At 31.3% G+C, this 6,689-nt stretch overlaps 1 long non-coding RNA gene across 3 annotated transcripts; it reads right to left on the bottom strand.

Annotated features, from left to right (window-relative positions):
- Positions 1-236: 236 nt before the first annotated feature.
- On the bottom strand, positions 237-5,314 carry LOC129951250 (uncharacterized). Of its 3 annotated transcripts, none has more exons than XR_008782158.1 (4): positions 5,179-5,314; positions 5,071-5,107; positions 438-617; positions 237-383 (listed from the first exon to the last, which is right to left on the bottom strand). It is a non-coding gene; the product is annotated as an uncharacterized LOC129951250 (long non-coding RNA). The 3 variants fall into 3 exon arrangements; XR_008782157.1 differs by having other exon boundaries at positions 5,192-5,314; XR_008782156.1 differs by lacking the exon at positions 5,071-5,107 and having other exon boundaries at positions 5,192-5,314.
- Between the last annotated feature and the right edge of the window lie 1,375 nt (positions 5,315-6,689).

Raw genomic sequence — 6,689 nt, 5'->3', positions numbered from 1 at the left:
CCACACTCTGTCTTTCCTAGTCATTGCAATATTCAGGAATTCAAAACCAATGTGCACCGACATCTCCTTTTAAACCCTCTTTCCTCTTCCTAGTGCTCACACAGTGCCTCTGCATCATAAGGTTAGTAATATCCCTTTGAGTGTGTGTTTATTATAAAAAAAAGTGGGAACATCATTTTTTTAACATTACATTTATTACATTACTATTACATTACTTACATTTTCAAAAAATATTTTTTTTTTCATCTTAAAACTAGTGACACAAAATTAGGAACTTCATTTTCTATAAATTATTTACATATACAAATAAAAAAAAACTCTCTAGTTTGAAGTAGCTTCGCAACAAATCTTTCAGAGAACTCCATTTTTTTGGCATTCTTTCACTACAAATATATATATTCAGCATTTATATTCAAGTATTAGTCAAATTTACTAACCTGATCTGCCCAGAATATAGGATATGTCCTCCCATGCAGCCTGGCTTCGATATTTATTACTGTAATGAGGGTAATTTTTCGCATAAAGACAAATATGATTTTTTACTTCCATTATCAGTTTTTGCCTTGAACTCCTTGTTTTCCTGCTTTCTTATAGTTTTCTCAATTTTGTTAGTTTTTCTGAAAAATAAGATTTAAATGAAAAACCGGCAAAGTTTTTCCTGATTAAAATGCAGCCGAAAAACTTTTCTGACAGAAATCTGTCATTAGAATTGAGTGAAATTGAAACACAAATCATTGGAACGATTCGTTCCATTTTTGGACATTAAAGAATCAGCTGTTCACGAAAATGAATTTCCGTGCGCAAAATAGAAAAATACATTTTAAGAAAAAAATAAATGTGCAAATAAACTTTTTTCTCAAAAAAAATTCTGTGTGTTATTTCCGATCGATTGGTATATAATTTTCATTTCTAATCAATAGATTCAAACATTTTTCCGCATCGATTTCAATGATAGCTATAACTGGCGCCTAATTATTCAAAACCTTACCATTGACTGCAAGATCAAAAACAATTGTATAAAATATTTCCAAAATAATCTTAAAAGCCATCTAAAAGTTCCTTTAGAACTCAAGACACATGTATTGATGTATTAAAGAGATGTCATGGTGGTCATTTTCAATGAAATTGATTTTAAATTGCCTTAAAATAGAACTAAACAGAATAACTTTTGTTTACAGCGGAAAAACTCTCATAGTATTTTTCTAACATTCGTCTAAACAGGTAATACAAATTTTGAAACCAAACATTTGATATTACACATTTGTTGGATAAAGAATAGAAGAGGAAGCGTCTTTTAATCGATTGTATTAAATTATATCTCCGAATTATGACCAAAACGGCCACCATGATATGGAAAAGAGGGTGCAAAAGATTTATCATAATATGGATCATAAGTTGCAGCAATTTTTTTATTTTCTACGTTATTGGTTTCAAAAAGAAATGAAAATATTATTGCAACAAAAGCAGGTATTAGAATTGTATAATTCTAAAAACTACAATATCTCAAGAAGAGGGTGTTTAGTAAAACTATTTGATTCGTTACTAGTTGCGTGTTTTTGAATATTACGACTAAAATAAAAAAAACTGCATAGTTCATTGAACTCTCGCTCTGCCAAATTTCAACTCATTGAATATATATTATTTTGTTATACAAGTATAAATAATAGTTTTTATCATTGGTACAATTTATGTCAGTTCTAAGTTTTTGGGCGTTTCTTCGTACTATATTAATCTATAATAATAATGTTTTCCTTAGAAATACATGTTTCTTTACCGACGGGACAGTCAACAAGTTTATATTTTCTAGGCAGAAGTAACGTAATGTGAGGAATTACTACTAAATATTGCAAACTAATGCAACTAAGTACAATCCGCCATGTATTTTAAAAGATAGAGGTACATAATGGCCCTATTGAGGTAAACGTTCGTCGGAACTTTTTCGCATCCCTCATTAGATGAAATTTTACAGAAATGAGACGACGAATTGCGTTGGATATAAATTTCAGCCAGAGATGATAAGGCTTTAATTACTTTTTTTGTATTAAATAGCGTTTTAAACCACGAAAAATTGTTAAAAGTTTATGTTTTTTAATTATAACGCACTTGAGTTTTTAAAACAAAAAGGTAATTAGGTGCTTAAATCTTTAGAGTTGTGTACAGACAAGAATTTGAATGACTTGGTTGGTCTCAAAATATTTTATTTGTTCTTAAACTTTCTGAAAAGGTATGAATTACCTTAGCTTAGATATAATCAAAAGCCATACCCATTTGAAATCGCACAGAAATGGGTTTAAAACAAACATAATTAGCTTCGTTTATAACAAGAAATGGAACTGCTCTACTATGAGGCTATAATTTTAACGATTTTTGAACATTCTTGAATGTATGTTTTGTCTATTAAAAGTAAACCTAGGTCCTTGATAAAACTTTCGTCCCAGGAATATTTGCAGTCAATGAATGTTGAAATTAAAGTTCTACAATACGGTTCGATAAATTAGTTGGCTGCGTTAGAACAAAAATAACTATCGACTAACCGCAGTGTAGAAATACAATTTCCGAATGAATTGACAGCTCATATTCCTGAGTTAAGGATTTTATTCTTTTTGAGAATCCAAATTCACCTGTAGACAAAATATCAAATAAATAAATAAATAATAGTCCGTTGAGAGCAACTGTCAACCATTTCCGTGTACGAGTACTTTTTATCAGGGCTAGAGTTGACCTAAAGCCCAACATCTAGTTTAAGAAATCAATTTCATGACGAGAATTACTTTTGAAGAATTTGTCAATACCTCGCAAGAGGCAGTACCCGTGAAAAAAAAACTAACTTCAATTCAATTCAATTTTATTTATTTTTGTATTCATTAGAAAATAAAAAAAAACTAATATTAATATCCTTTTTTATTTTGAATTAAAAACTACTTAAAATTAGGTCCTTAAATGAAACTTAAAACTAACTCAAATTACCCCCAACGCACTAACCATCATGACACAGGTACTATGACAAAATATTACCTGTTACGAAAATTGATGAAGAAATTTCAAAAACGTTTCTGATAGTGTTATAAAGACTAGGTAATTATTGATCTAAATAATTATAACCAATAATAATACTAAAATGAAGAATTTATGCGATGAAATAAAAATGTATACAACAAAAGGTGTTATTTTTTATTTGTTTTGCGTAGCTTTATATTTTGCTATTTAAGTACAAACTTTCCAAGTTAAGGGTTGGGTTTCATTTCAATCGCTTATTATTCAATATTTCATAAATAAATATCAATTTCCGTTAAATTTGTCTTGCTAATATTAGTTTTTCTCGATATCTTTTTAGTTTAAATAGACAAAAACATTAAGAACAACAAATTTGGACAGGGTGAATCAAAATTTCAACAGCTTTTTTTCAAAAACTATTAGGACTCGAGATAAACAAGTAAGTAAATTCTGAAGGCATGAAAAGGATAAATAAGTTAGCAAATTGTGAAATGACATGACTCAGCCAATTACCATATTCAGTTTGGGGCATTGGAATTTCCATCTTACTCAGCTTGTCAACGGGCCTTAAAAAATATCGGACCTTAATAACCGAGAACAAAATACTCTTGACTTGTTTCTCGCTTCTGATCCCGAGCAATACACAATCAGTGTATTGAATTACATCCGACCATTGGATCTGATCTGCTTCATTCTCTGGTTTTCGAAGAAAGAGTACAGTACGAGAAAGCCAACTGGGATGGTTCCAACGATTTGCTAAGGATCTTTAACTGGTCACTATACTTGCTCGGTAGTAACTTAGAGCCCACTGCCATTGTGGAAACTAGTGTGACTGTGTTGTCAATAAGGACATTTATCTCGAAAAGGGGTTAAAAGTATCAAACCTAACCTAATTCAAGGTTCGCTTAGAGCTTTAACGAGGTTATCGCAGGTATTAAATTTATGTATTGTGTTTGAAATTACTTCAAATTTATAACCTTTTCTGTGTTTTGGGTTATTAAAATTGTTGTAACGGTAGTAATTATTAGGAAGAAATTATTAACAGATACAAATATAATTTTGTCCTTTTAATTATATTATTACTTTTTATAACACTAATATGAAATGGCAAATTTCAGAAAAGCAATGTTTGTATTTTTAAAAATTAATGTTTAAATAAAAAAAAATAAAAATTTAATCGCACAATAAGGATTCTTTCACAAATATATCTGGATGTTATCCTACTATTATTCTGAAGGTATGTTTTTCCATGCCAGCAAAACCGCAGAGTACGCTTTGGATTCTTTTTGGACTCGTTCCGAGTAGTTGGAAAACAGTATTTTTCTTCTCCCTCAAATTATTAACTGATAGTATTAAAGCCCCTCCTTTTAAGTGTCATTTAAATACTGATTAATTATCGACTTAACAAATACATTGACGAATTGAAGCTTTTGAATGACCAGCAGTAACGCTTTCGTTGCAATAGATCCACTGGTGATCTCATGGTTTATCTTACCGTACAGTTTTACATCATTATGGAGAAATTAAGATCATTGTTATTGGTATTATTATTACCTATGTACTCCGACACCTACCTTCTAACCCCTCCCTTATTTTTAAACACTATTAAATTTGTTTGTTTTGGTAAAAAGGAAGTGTTTGCGTATATTAAACGACCAAAGTTTCGTTTACTACTTAAGACTTAATTGACCTAAAATGAAAATAAAAAAATGGTTACTTCGGGTCTTAGTATTATACTTGCACAATATGTTTCTTTGGCATTTGTACGTTGGGAAAACATAAAATAAAATTATTTAGTACAATAAATATAAAATAAGATTGTGCATGTTTTAATTTTGTAAGCTTTGAGACGAAACCAGTTGTGCTATTACATAATCTACATTTATGGAAATTCTCCTTTTATTTCGTGTTAATTTCTATTCCTCTATTTAATCGTAGAAGCATTTACTTTTGATCTACACCATATTTTTCTGTTTTTCTTATTAAGCTCTCCAAGCGAAAAGTACCTTTTCCGTAATTTCCTTTAATTTACTTAAAATTCATCAGTGCTTAGTTAGAGATAAGAAATTTGTCTACCTTTTAATCCCCATGACGCTATCACTGCTCAATCATACTATTCGAATAAAAAGAGCACACTTTAATTATTTCTTTTTCTTGAAATGGAAATAGCAGAAATCTACCTACATTATGTACATACCTATATTTTATAATTTCAATAAGACGAAGAAATCAGGAATTGATTTTTGATTTTGGATAAACAATTTTCAAACAAGCGCAACAAAAAAAAGGTTTTGAATGCTCCACAATCAGTTCCATTATACCGTTTCTCATCAAAGAAAAGGAACAACATCATGACTAAGCCAGTCAGCAAACCAGAAATTACCCCCTTTGCTTTGGTGAAAAACAAACTCATTCCCATCTAGGATATACATACAACGTACATACATAGATTAAAAACATAAAACAGATAAAAGAACAAAATCGGATCGATATTCATGGCGCCAAGCAGTCGGGACGGATTTCATAGCTGAAGTGGCGCCTATGGGCAGGCAATAAACGCACACTCTGTCATGTGAGTTTTGGGGTGGCACACTACCATCGAGCATGAAGAACACAAGGGTGAATATTGTGCCATCGACCCATCGGTTATATACTTCTTTCCCACTGAATTCCACATTTTGTAGTAAAAATATTTTGCTATGTATAGGGCTTTAAAACATTCCATGCGACGACGACGATGGCAACGACTACGTCAACCGGTTGGGGTCAATCTTTAATGACTCAATAAATTTAAACCAGTTCAAATGTACTACATACTAGTAATATGTATTAATAAGATAGAAGAGAAAGTTTTTTCAAAATATTTCAATGCACGTTTTATACATATTTTTGAGTTTTTTCGAGATCGATGTTTTTTCCACATTTCTTACCACCATTTCCCATACCCTCGGTTAACAGCAAATACATAATGCTTGGGGCTTTGTTCTCATTTTGTATTTGCACACGAAAGTTGAAGAATCCGCGATGGCGTCACCATTGGCGTCACTACTGGCGTTTATTTGTAAAAAGGATGGTAACTCCAATTACGAACCTTGAGTATGAGGAAACCAGAGAGGAGTCACTGGAAATTATAGTTGGTTTTGTTTGTGCCGCGCCATGCCATGGCTGAAGAAATTTCAGAAAAAAAAGCTTTGGTAAAGTTCCAGTTGAGATTTTATAAGGGTGAGCTTAGAGATTTTTCAAATGACACACTAGCAATTGTTGCCAATAATTGCGAAGGGCAATGTCTTTTCCTTCATCTAATGGTAAGTCATTCAGCTGTGTATGGGGGTAAACTAGTTCTGCCAATTTAATAACATTGATCATATTTTAAGAAGTACGCATGTCACCAATTTTCCTACTACCATATAACTTAACCCCTCTCCACCTACTTTATCAACAAAGTGAATGTTTTGGCCTCTTGACAAATGACTCATTGGCTGGACTTGGGTAGATCCCAAGTTATCTAATGAAGAATTTAGCTTCGACTTACAGACTATTGTTTGTGGCGCTATGATTGTACAAAATATAATTACAATGTACAGTCAAAGAACGAGTCACATCCTAGTAGGATATTTTAATTTCTTCAACGTTTTAATTTATTCAATGGAAAACTAGAGGGATTTTTTTTCATTTTAAAATGTATGATTTATTCA

Source organism: Eupeodes corollae, chromosome 3 (genome assembly GCF_945859685.1).
Source record: "Eupeodes corollae chromosome 3, idEupCoro1.1, whole genome shotgun sequence".
In the NCBI taxonomy this organism is placed as follows: domain Eukaryota; kingdom Metazoa; phylum Arthropoda; class Insecta; order Diptera; family Syrphidae; genus Eupeodes; species Eupeodes corollae.
Note: the sequence above shows the minus strand (reverse complement) of the source record. Positions and strands in the feature narration are given on the sequence as shown.